The sequence below is a fragment of the Homarus americanus genome, unplaced genomic scaffold (assembly GCF_018991925.1).
Source record: "Homarus americanus isolate GMGI-L3 unplaced genomic scaffold, GMGI_Hamer_2.0 scaffold46197, whole genome shotgun sequence".
NCBI lineage: Eukaryota > Metazoa > Arthropoda > Malacostraca > Decapoda > Nephropidae > Homarus > Homarus americanus.
Window position 1 is genome coordinate 76,782 of NW_024723050.1, and position 12,507 is coordinate 89,288.

Consider the following 12,507-nt stretch of genomic DNA (forward strand, 5'->3'; position numbering starts at 1 on the left):
TGACTCGTTATCAGTGTTATGTACTGAAGTAATTGACTGTCGATGTTGAGTGACATGACCAGGGAGCCACGCCACCGGCTCTTGGTTAATATGATAATTGTTATCGGTTTATGATATATCGATGACTGTTTGTAGGTCACCGCCGCTCACCTGCCCCCTGGAGCCTTTTGTGCAGGTGTGGGTGGGTTGGTGGGCGTGCGAGGGTGCAGATGGGTGTGTGGGTGTATGGGCGTGTGGGTAGGTAGGTGGGTGTCAAGGAGTTGTTTTATACTAATGGTGTTTATTGACACGGTCTCGCTCTCAGCTTTATTTACCTGACTCCATCCCCCGCTTACGTGAAGACTTAAAGAGAGTCTAATTCTTTCATCCGTTTGTTCTGTTGAGTAGAGAAACATCCGCTAATGGTCTGTTGCTGTACTTTTCTCCGTGTCACATGTCATAACCTGGCCATACGTGTCATAACCTGGCCATACGTGTCATAACCTGGCCATACGTGTCATAACCTGGCCATACGTGTCATAACCTGGCCATACGTGTCATAACCTGGCCATACGTGTCATAACCTGGCCATATGTGTCATAACCTGGCCATATGTGTCATAACCTGGCCATACGTGTCATAACCCGGCCATATGTGCCGCGCAACCTGGCCATACGTCATAACCTGGCCATACGCAAGTTTCATAACTCGGCCATACAAAAAGCTGGCAACCCGGCCATACGTGTCATAACCTGGCCATACGTGTCATAACCCGGCCATATGTGTCATAACCTGGCCATATGTGTCATAACCTGGCCATACGTGTCATAACCCGGCCAGCCGTGTCATCCGGCCATACGTGTCATAACCCGCCATATGGTTACAACCTGGCCATACGTGTCATAACCTGGCCATACGTGTCATAACCTGGCCATACGTGTCATAACCTGGCCATACGTGTCATAACCTGGCCATACGTGTCATAACCTGGCCATACGTGTGTCGTAATCTGACCATATGTGTCGTAACCTGGCCATATGTGTCGTAACATGGCCATATGTGTCGTAACATGGCCATATATTCCGACTAAGGCTGAAAATAAATTTTTGTTTTACATAAGCATGGCATTGTGTTTTTATGCGGATAAATTTGTTATTTTAAAACTAGTGATGGAATGTTTTTCTCACGTGTAATTCTCTCTTTTCATAAAACATTTTGGTGATATATTCATGCAGTGAATTAGTGACATGCTGTGTGACCCATGAGGGGAGGTACTGCATGTAGAGCACCACAGCGCTGGTCTTCGGTGTCCCTGACAGGATTTTATGATTGGATCTAATCAATTGATGCAATTTCAACGTCGGAATTAATTAACAATTACCGATTACCTCATGGCCTCTTAATTAGTTCCAAGCATTTCCAATTACCTCCCCTGAAGAGGTTAGCAAGGTGCTGGAATGACGTGTTGTGTATGTGTGTGTCTGCACCATCACCTATAATGTAACGAACCAAACCTCAGCCTTATCTGCACCAAATCTGGCCAAACGTAGTGGGTGAAATACGTTTGGTATACATTAAGTACTGTAATCCTTGGGAGGATTAAGGTCAAAGGTCATGATCATCGAAAGTTATTTTTTTTCCTGATGAATTTAGAAAGAATCCTCGTGGAGGGTTGGGACATGCTGCATTTGATTCCTATAACATTACGTGTCTCCGATAAATGACATCATTGACGCATTAAATATATACATGGATGTTAATTTTATTTACACGTCATGAATCAAATCTTTGTAGGACCTTCATCGGTTCATGAAGCAAGAGCGAAGAGTGAAAATAACATCACCAGTGTGGGGCTTCCCGTTCCACTGAGGGAGAGGAGGTACACCGCCTTGTTGCTGTTATTCTGGTATAATTTATAATGAAAATCAATCACCTATAACCCACGAGTATTACCAAGTGTTCAGGGAATTATGGTTTTCACTGGACGGATTAAACACAATATGAAACTCATAATTACATCCAAAGGTAAAAATGGAATACGAAGATATATTTAGGACTTAATAACATGAAATCGAATAACTCGGACCTTGGGGTGAAAAATATGTAGGCTGGACCAAACGCTATTTGCTTATTAAAAACATTCGTGAGTTCGTTCGTGATTTGTGTGTGTGTGTGTGTGTGTGTGTGTGTGTGTGTGTGTGTGTGTGTGTGTGTGTGTGAGATAATAATAATAATTAACGGTTTATTGAAAGAGCTTTGCAGCCAGAAGGCTGAAAATATACAGTTACATATCAGAATTGGTTTCTTAACTGTTAGCCATTACACAAGTAAATACAAGTGATACAACAAGATATATAATAACTAGATGGGGAAAAGCTCAAACTACAGTTCATTTCAACATAGTGACAGTGGAGTAGTGTTACTGTGTTACTTGTGTGTGTGTGTGTGTGTGTGTGTGTGTGTGTGTGTGCCATAATAAGAATCATATTGGATGATATTGTCTGCAACACGATCGACATTTCAACATGGAATTAGATATCTCATTATGTTTCAAAATACAAGTGTGTCTTAGGTAATGTTTTAGACGTTAATTGGTGAAAATAGACCATTGGAGGTGATGTTCAGGTGATGTTTTACCTGCTCCTTCACTGGTAACTTAAAGGTCGTTTTAGTTGATATATTAAACATTTAGTCTTCTCTTCGTTCACTTAGTCACTAGGAACTTGGGTGTCAATACTTTACTCGAGGTGACACTATTAGAGGTCTTCCGGACACCTGTCGATAGTTCGGTTAACGAGGTGTCATAATACTTGTCATGTTTGGGCTTGATAGCGCCATTATGTAATTGTTTTGTTTGTTTAAGTCATTATCATTGTATGTGTGTGTTTGTCTGTGTGTGTGTATGTGTGCTCATAGAGATACAAACTACATAGACACACAATACAGAACTATAGAGAGACGTAATCTTAGTTCCTCCTACGACTTTGGCAATGAACCTGAAGGTGGTAGACGCGTGCGAGTGGGTTGAGTATTAGCTAGTGATGGCTTCTGGGGAGGTATCGTCAGGGTGGTATCGTCAGGAAGGTATCATCAAGGTGGTATCGGCAGGGTGGTATCGTCAGAAAGGTATCATCAAGGTGGTATCGTCAGGGAGGTATCGTCAGGGAGGTATCGTCATGAAGCTATCGTCGTCATGGGAAATGGCCATGTCAGCAGTAGGGGAAATGGGGTAGAGGCAGTGTGTTGAGGGACACTAACATGTAGTACAACGAGACGGGGGGTGAGGGGGAGGGGCAAGTAGAGGGTGGGAAGGGAGGTCTGGAAGAGGAGGAGAGAGGAGGAGGGGAAGGAAGAGGAGGCAGGGGAAGAGGAGGTAGAGGAGGAGGTGTAGAGGAAGGGAAGTAGAGGAAGAGGAGGAGAGGAAAGGAGGAGGTAGAGGAAGAGGAGGTGTAAGGGAAGAGGAGGTAGAGGGAAGAGGGGGTAGAGGGAAGAGGAGGTAGAGGAAGAGGAGGTAGAGGGGAAGAGGAGGTAGAGGAGGAGGAGGTAGAGGAAGAGGAGGTAGAGGAGGAGGAGGTAGAGGAGGAGGAGGTAGAGGAGGAGGAGGTAGAGGAAGAGGAGGCAGAGGAAGAGGTGGAAGAGGAAGAGGTGGAAGAGGAGGAGATAGAGGAAGAGGAGGACTGGTCTGTATTGGTATGAGTTGAAGTTTAGGAATAGACAAGAAGGGCAGATAGATATGTGTATGTATGTATGTATGTATGTATGTATGTATGTATGTATGTATGTATATGTGTATGTATGTATGTATGTATGTATGTATGTATGTATGTATGTATGTATGAAAACAAAAGATCAAAAAGGTTAAACAAGAAATACACATCATACACACATACACACACACACATACAATAAAACAACAAGAACAGAAGGTCATTTCTTATCACTGTTGTCAGGGAATTAAGATAAGAATATAGTAAATAAGCGATATATTAATAAATAAGGTGTAATAGAAAGGGGTTATGGTGTAGAGAGGAAGACAGGAATGGATTAAAGGTAACAGTTAGCGAAAGCTGGTTAGCTGAGGAATGTATACATGAACGAGGGATATCTGTTTGAACGAGAAATGGGAAAGATTGGAAGAATATACTTAGGTGTACTACCCTCTCTAATTTTGACCACTGCGGTATCTCGGCTCCCACCTGTCCACCACCGCGGACATCGATGAACTGATACAACATCGGATCAGATGTGCATCTCAAGGCTTTGGCAGACTCCGTACCCGTGTTTTCAGCTAAAGGGAGCTGAAATTATCTGCAAAGTTACACGTATATCAATCAGTGGTCCTCCCCACCCTGCTAAATGGCAGCGAGACATGGGTCACATGCAGAAGGCATCTCAAGGCACTTGAAAACTTTCACCAACGTAGTCTACGTTCCATCCTCCGAGTTCGCTGGGAAGACAAGAGAACAAATGCCAGTATTCTTGCTGACACCAACTGTAGGAGCATCGAGACTACTATTATCCATGAAAAACTACGCTGGACTGGCAATGTTACCCGCATGGACGACAGTTGACTGCCAAAGCAGCTACTTTACAGTCACCTAACGAATAAGAAACGTAACACTGGCGGACAACTGAAAAGGTATAAGGATAGTCTTAAGACAACCTTAAAAAGTGCCAAATCGACCCCCTCACCTGGGAGACGATTACTCCACACCGTAACTCTTGGAGGAGCACCACACGAGATGGTGTCAATACTTTCGAGTTAGCTCGACTGCAAACCAAGGCAGACAAGCGCCAACGTCGGTAAGACGGTGCCGCCGCCACCGCCCCTCCCGCACTAGATGTAGCCCTCCACATGTGCAACATCTGTAACCGACTCTGCCGGTCCCGTATCGGCTTCTTTAGTCACCTCAGACTCACCAATAACTCATATCATTGTATCATAGCTGGATGATCGTCATACTCGATTCCGAGTGAAAGCAAAGCAGTAGTAGTAGAGTATGTGGGTGGGTGTTGGTGTCGCAAGAGAAGTATTTGGGATTCTTTATTTTTTTGCGAAGTGAGTTTCAACTTTAGTTGTTTTTGGTTACGAGAGAGAGAGAGAGTGTGTATTATCACCCTATGACCTTTAGTGACCTGTAATATAAAGGCGTGAGTGACAACCAGCAACGTGCACCAGCAGTATCCACAAGCTCGAGCCTTGGGTCATGTATCCTGATCCTTGAGCCCTGAGTTAAGTCCTGAGTCTTAATCCTAAATTACTAATTTGAGCTCTTAGTCTTGATCCCTGAGTACTGAGCCTGACCATTAAGCCCCGAGTCCTGAGGCCTGGCGGGTCAGGGCTGCCCCTCGCAGGAATAATTCACACAGTTGCCAAAAACAGAACCATCACAATATTTCCGATGCACTGACTCGTGCAGCCTACGTCCTCCCTCTCCTCCTCACTCCCACGCCTGCAGGCTGTACACCTGTTACACCCAAGGGCTACACACCTGCTATACTTGCGGGTTGTGAACTTACTACACCTGCGGGCTGAATCTCACACCTGTGGGTTACACACCTGTTACACCTGTAACACCTGCGGGTTGTACACCTGTTACATCTGTGGGTTTGACACCTGTCACACCTGCGGGCTGGATATCTCTCATACCTGTGGGTTTGACACCCGTTATAACTGTGGGCTGGACACCTGTATGTCAATGATTTAAATTATAGCCCTCTAAGGGCGATGGTTTAAGCTCTAACCCACAAAGGGATTAAGCCATCGTCCTCAAAAGGTCAAAGGCTTTAGATAAATATATAATGGAAGGAGAGAGAGAGAGAGAGAGAACGCACAAGGTACACGTAATTAGATAATAGGATCGAGGTGGAGTAACCGGAGTGACGGCGCTCGCGGTGTCTAATACAATACAAAAATGGGACCTGGCACCTCTCCTTACAGGTTACCAATCTGTCTTTTTTTTCTGTTCCTCTCCCTGTCTGCCCCCCCTGCCCCCCGTTCCCCTGGTTCCCTCCTTCCCCCTCTCCCACCGTGTGTGCTATATATAGATGGGCCGGATTACATGAACGTTTTATTTGATAAGTGGGATTCGATCAAAGAAGGTATTTCCTCTCTTGATGGCTGGAGGCAAAGGTAGGCCGGAGGAGGTAATTGCCAATCTTAAGTTGTTGTTTAGTGGGGAATGTCTTCAATTAAGTTTTAACTCTTGACAGTAATTGAAACTTAATTGATGATTGTACCTGGCGCCTCGTGTGGGTTGTAGGAATTATATAGTGGTCTTTGGGGTAGATGAGGAGGAGGAGGCTGTAATGTTTTGGTCGCTTGTTGCTTTATTAGGTATTTATTGACTATGTCTCTCTTACCGACACAAGAGAGAGAGAGAGAGAGAGAGAGAGAGAGAGAGAGAGAGAGAGAGAATTGAAGTTCATTAATCCCTCCATATATTTTATTGCTGTGGAGTTGTGATAACACCACCCAGTAGTCGGTCTGGTCTTCGGTACAAACACACAACACAACACAACGCAACACAACACAACGCAACACAACACAACAGTAGCAACACTATATTTGGATGGCTAATATCATGATAAGAGAAGTCCCTCAATTACGTGGTAAATGTCGATAATCAGATAATGACTCGTTACACATCTACCCCTCCCCCTCCACCCCCTCCCTCCCTCCAACACCCCTCCCCCTACCCCCTCCCTCCACCCCTCCCCCTCCACCCCTCCCTCCCTCCACCCCCTCCCTCCACCCCTCCCCTCTACCCCTCCCTCCACCCTCCCTCCACCCCTCCCCCTCTACCCCCTCCATCCCTCCCCTCCCATCCCCCTCTCCCTCCTCCCACCCTCCCCCTGGTTCCCTGCCCCTACTCTGGTTTACCTTTAATCCCAACCCCATTAATACCCCACCCTATTAAACCCTCCTTACCCCTCAACCCATCACCCTCCATCCCATTTCACCTCCCAACCCATCACCTCCCTCTACTAACCCAGCTACTCCTACCCACCCCCATTCATCCTAACCCCTTCCACCCAATCACCCCCCTCCCTCCTACCCCATCACCCCCTCCCTCCTGCACCCCCATCACCCTCCCTCCTACCCCATCACCCCCTCCCTCCCTAACCCCCATCGCCCCCCTCCCTCCCTACCCCATCACCCTCCTCCTGTACCCCATCACCCCCATAGAGACCTTGGATCATTAGTACGTGACCATTAGATCATTTGTTACTGTTACCCCAAAAACAACAACACACTGATTATTACACTCTCTCATTAGCTCGACTTTCTCCTCCCTCTTCCCCATCCCTCCCCATCCCCTCCCTCCCTCTCCTCCCCCTATTCTCTTTAGGCTTCCCGTTTTCTTAATGAGTTTGATTTCGTAGTGTACTTGGACCCTTCCTTCCTTCCTTCCTTCCTTCCTTCCTTCCTTCCTTCCTTCCTTCCGACATATTTATAAAACAACCTGGGCGATTATCCCCTTTCTTTCGCCTCACTCATACAGTACTCTTTGGCTACCTACTGCACATCATCCCTTCTAAGGTATAGTTGAGTCTCCCCCACGTCCAAATAATCTCGTTTTCTATGATGTTCCAGTTCTTCGTATTTATTTAAAAGATTGGAGTTAGTTCGGGTACGCAAGCCACCGTGTGTGTGTGTGTGTGTGTGTGTGTGTGTGTGTGCGTGTGTGCGTGTGTGTGTGTGTATTGTTATATATTCCTCAAATCAACCTGTCCATCAGTTGTTGTTTTAGAAATTTCACGCCTCATCGCTAGTAATGACACACACACACAGTTCGTCTCGGTTGATTTTTTTGGCTAAGAGATGCGGTGGTCCCTTTGTTGTGTGTGTAATCAGTCATCGGTTGTAGGAAGGCGTGAGAGATGCGTCACTTAAGACAATTCCTGTCTTTTACACGTCATCTTAGGTATATCTTAGGCCCCCCTCTAATAAAATATGTTTTCTGTTCAGTCGGGAAGAAAACGACAGTGAGAGGGCGATTTCCTTTTATCATTTATATCATTTTTATTAATGTTATTAGTGTTATGCCGAGGCTTAATTTAGTATTATAATCTTAGTGAACTCGGTGTTCTGATTACTTGTCGGTGGCGTGGTGGGTGTTGGTGTGGGTGTGTGTGTTAGGTGTAGGTGTATGGTAGGTGTGTGTTAGGTGTAGATGGTGTTAGGTGTGGGTGTGTGTGTTGGGTGTGTGTGTTAGGTGTGGGTGTGTGTGTTAGGTGTAGATGGTGTTAGGTGTGGGTGTGTGTGTTGTGTGTGTGTTAGGTGTGTGGGTGTGTGTGTTAGGTGTAGATGGTGTTAGGTGTGGGTGTGTGTGTTAGGTGTGGGTGTTAGGTGTGGGTGTGTGTGTTAGGTGTATCTCTTAATTTATTATAATTTCCAAAAAAATTTCAAAAAGTGTAAACATACGAGGATCAGAATTAAACATTTTCGTAAACGTAAAAATAATTTAGTTTACCAATTAAGGCAATTACAGGTAATTTATTAATCGAACATCTATTTATAGCGAAAGAAAAGAGAAGTAGGAATAATAATGAATATATATATATATATATATATATATATATATATATATATATATATATATATATATATATATATATATATATATATATATATATATATCGAGATATTTTGTTTGTATGTTAGTCTCCTAATTTATGACCACTCAGGTGTACCGTTCATTAGTACAGGTGGGTTAATCTGACGGTGGAAGGGCAGCGCTGATATGAACACATCACCTTCAGGAGTATATTTAACCTATATAGAATTAATTTTTTTTTTATATTAAGTCGAAGGGAAGTGAAGGTGTACACGTGGAAGGCTATTGCGTACGCAGTGGGCGTGGGTAGTGCGCGTGGGCATGGTACATGTGTTGTGGCGTGGGAGGTAGCTGGAACTTGTAGGTTAAATCAGAAATACCGATGAGCTGTCAGTTTATCTGTATGTCACGTTTAGGGAATTCTGTTATTATTATTATTTTTATTATTATTATTATTATTATTATTATTATTATTATTATTATTATTATTATTATTATTATTATTATTATTATTATTATTATTATTATTATTATTATTATTTTTATTATTATTATTATTATTATTATTATTATTATTATTATTATTATTATTTTATTATTATTATTATTATTATTATTATTATTATTATTATTAAGTAGCGTTTTTATACTTGGCCAAATTCCTACCCCTAACACGTTACAGTACTGGTATGTGTGGCTGTGTGGGCTGGTGTACCCTCTTACACATGTACGCCATTTGTGTAAGTGTGGTAAGTATAATTGTTGTTCGTGCTGCTCTACTTTACTTGTATATTATATGTGTCTACCTACAGTCCTCTTCACTAGTTCGTTTACAGGGGCTCGTCTTATAAACATTCTACAGATGATTACAGTGAGATATTTATTTTAATATTGTTTTACTTTGAGTCCATATGTTTACCATTGCGAGTTTTCTTCTGTTGAATGTAAACAAACACAAGGCTGCCACACTGCACAAGACCTGACGAGCCCCTGTAAACGCACTACTGAAGGGGACTACATGGCTGTGTAGACGGAGACATTGTTCTTTAGTTCAGGTGTAAAGTTATATTGCGACGAGTTAATGAGGTTAGTTTCAGGAAAAGGTTAAGTTGAGGTTAGTTTCTGGTTAGGTTAGGTTGAAGTTAGGTTATGTTTAGTTTAGTTCCGATCAGGCATAGGTTAAGTTATCTTAGCTATGGTTCAGTATCAACACCAGTTTACTTTAAGTGTTCTGATATCTTTAAGTTCAGTTACATAAGTAAAATCTCTATAAATTAGACTTCAATATATCGGAATTCGCTTTTTCCGGACTGAGGTGCTCTGGTCACCACAAATACTGAAATAATGAATATTTTAAGAAATGTGGATCACTATAACACACTGTGTAGTATTTGATATGAAAATACCTTCCTAACATCGTTATTTACTACCTTTGGGTGATACAAGATGGCTGAATTTGGCTATTTGTACAGCTGATTAATGATTAAATCAGGGTATATGCAAATGCATGATACTGTACACAGCAATATTACTTATTAAGTGATAATAAATTCATTACAATAGTATTTATTAACTGATGAACAATACACTACTGTACTGTACTAGTGTGGAAGACAGACGTTGAGGTAAGCAAGAGTGGTGAACGAACTAAGCCGATCAGCTGTTCGCCCTCTGTAAACAAATGACTCGTGGTGATGAGTGTGGGATTCTTTTTGTCAGGGAAGTTAATGTTTTAGGATAATATTTTATTAACCTGGCACCAAATGAACTTAAATTATATGAGAATTATGGTGTAATAATCTGAAGACGTGTTGAAGGGACCTTGGGGGAGGGAGCTACCCACCTGCCTTTTCTCCCATCCCATCCCCTTTGCCAGCTGTTCCCAGATATACATTCCTCTACTACATACAATATACTCCTACACTTATTTGTTTTTATTTTTATCTTTATAGTACTATACACTATACAGTTTTATCTTTATTCATAAGACAAATTCTGTGGTTACTTACATAAATAACAAGCATCTCGGTGAAAACAGTTATTGACAACCAGACTGTCTGGTTTTCACCCCAGAGTTCTGTTTCATATTTTTTTTATTGTTGATGTAATATTCTTTAAATAACCTTGTTGTACACCTAAAGACCTTAGTTGTTGAAGTGCAGTAATAACATAATAACAACAACTGATTTTCTTTAAGCAGATCAGGTCAGCAGTGTCAGCCCCCTCCCCATATATTCGCGTTTTTCGGACTCACATTTTTCGGGCTGGGGTCTGCCCAATAAGTCCGATTTATTGAGGTTCTACTGGTACATTAATGTACTGTATATACAACAGCGTGATTATTTTTGTCAAACACGAACTGTTATAATCTTTTCCATCGTTATAAACCAGCGTTGTTGTGTACACTGCCAGAGGTGCTATAGAGGAAAGAGTGGTCAGTGATCCTTGGCCAGAGTGTTTCCCTCTGAGGCAGATGTCGTGTGTGCGTGTTGTTGACCCCTCACCTGGCGACCATACTGCACGGGGGTTGACTGTGTTGTGTCGTCATAGTAACAGGTCACTTACAGCCTCCTGATAGATGATCATTATACTATCTAACTATTGTTTTTTTTCATTCCGGCACTTGTTATGGGTGAGGTGTTGCGTGTATAGAAGATAGTTGTTTTCTTGGTATTTTTTGTGTTGTCTATAGGACTTAATGGTGTTTCTTAGACCATACTGATGAAGATTATAACGGAGAACTCTCTCTCTCTCTCTCTCTCTCTCTCTATATATATATATATATATATGCTGATAACCACAAGCATATACCTAGATCACGCGCACCTACAGTGATTTACTTGCATATATATATATATATATATATATATATATATATATATATATATATATATATATATATATATATATATATATTTCATGTAAATCACAATGAAAACGTGGATAAAGATATATATATATAGCATATATATATATATATATATATATATATATATATATATATATATATGTGTATATATGTATATATATATATATGTATATATATATATATATATATTTTGATATCACACGGGAAAATGGAAGCAACGTTGTTTCCATTTTCCATGTGTTATCAAATTTATCTTACGTTTTCATTAATAATTTATAAAGCTCTTTCTATATATATATATATATATATATATATATATATATATATATATATATATATATATATATATATATGTGTGTGTGTGTGTGTGTGTGTACAGTATGTATCGGGCAACTCAGGACGGTCACATCATATTACTTTAATAAAAAAATAAACTATCGGACATAATTTCAATTTAGCGGCGTGAGTTCCGTAATGAAAATGTCCAAGATATAGATTGCAAAAGCACAATTAAGTCAGTTGCTCACTTGATATGATATGCAACTTGCAGTCAACTCGTGTACGTGAGCGAGTGTGAGTTTAACCAGTTCATTTCCTGGTGACAATCTGCAACATAACTTCCCACTTTACCTGCGTAAAATCATTTAATTGCTAAAGTTACCTGTCCACAGTTTGATGTTATGATAGCCATTATCATATGGGTGTGTGTGTGTGTGTGTGTGTGTACACATTTTCCAACATTCTGAAAACATTCATATGTTAAGTGTGTCGTACAGGTAACTTGTAGATTAGTTTCCTGGTATGTGATAAAACAAGTTCGTTTCCTGACAGTAAATCGACACTTGAGTTAACACGACGTGTGAGCAGGCCAGTAAGTGGTTAGGTTGGGTTACGTTAGGTTACGTTAGGTTACGTTAGGTTAGGTAACTTATATTTTTTTCTACAGCACTTATTTATTTTATTTTCGTAGTCAATATTATTTTTATTTAATTTTACTACTTTTTATTATTTATTAAAGTTTATATTAGAATTTTTATGATCTTTGGATGTACATTTATTTAGCGTTGAGGGAAGAGGTCAGATGGGCGACTCTCTCTC

General features: G+C 41.2%; 1 protein-coding gene across 1 annotated transcript in view; it reads left to right on the forward strand.

The window, feature by feature from the left end:
- Positions 1-12,507, forward strand: part of LOC121863324 — a 39,625-nt gene that overhangs the window by 26,683 nt on the left and 435 nt on the right. The window lies entirely within an intron of this gene.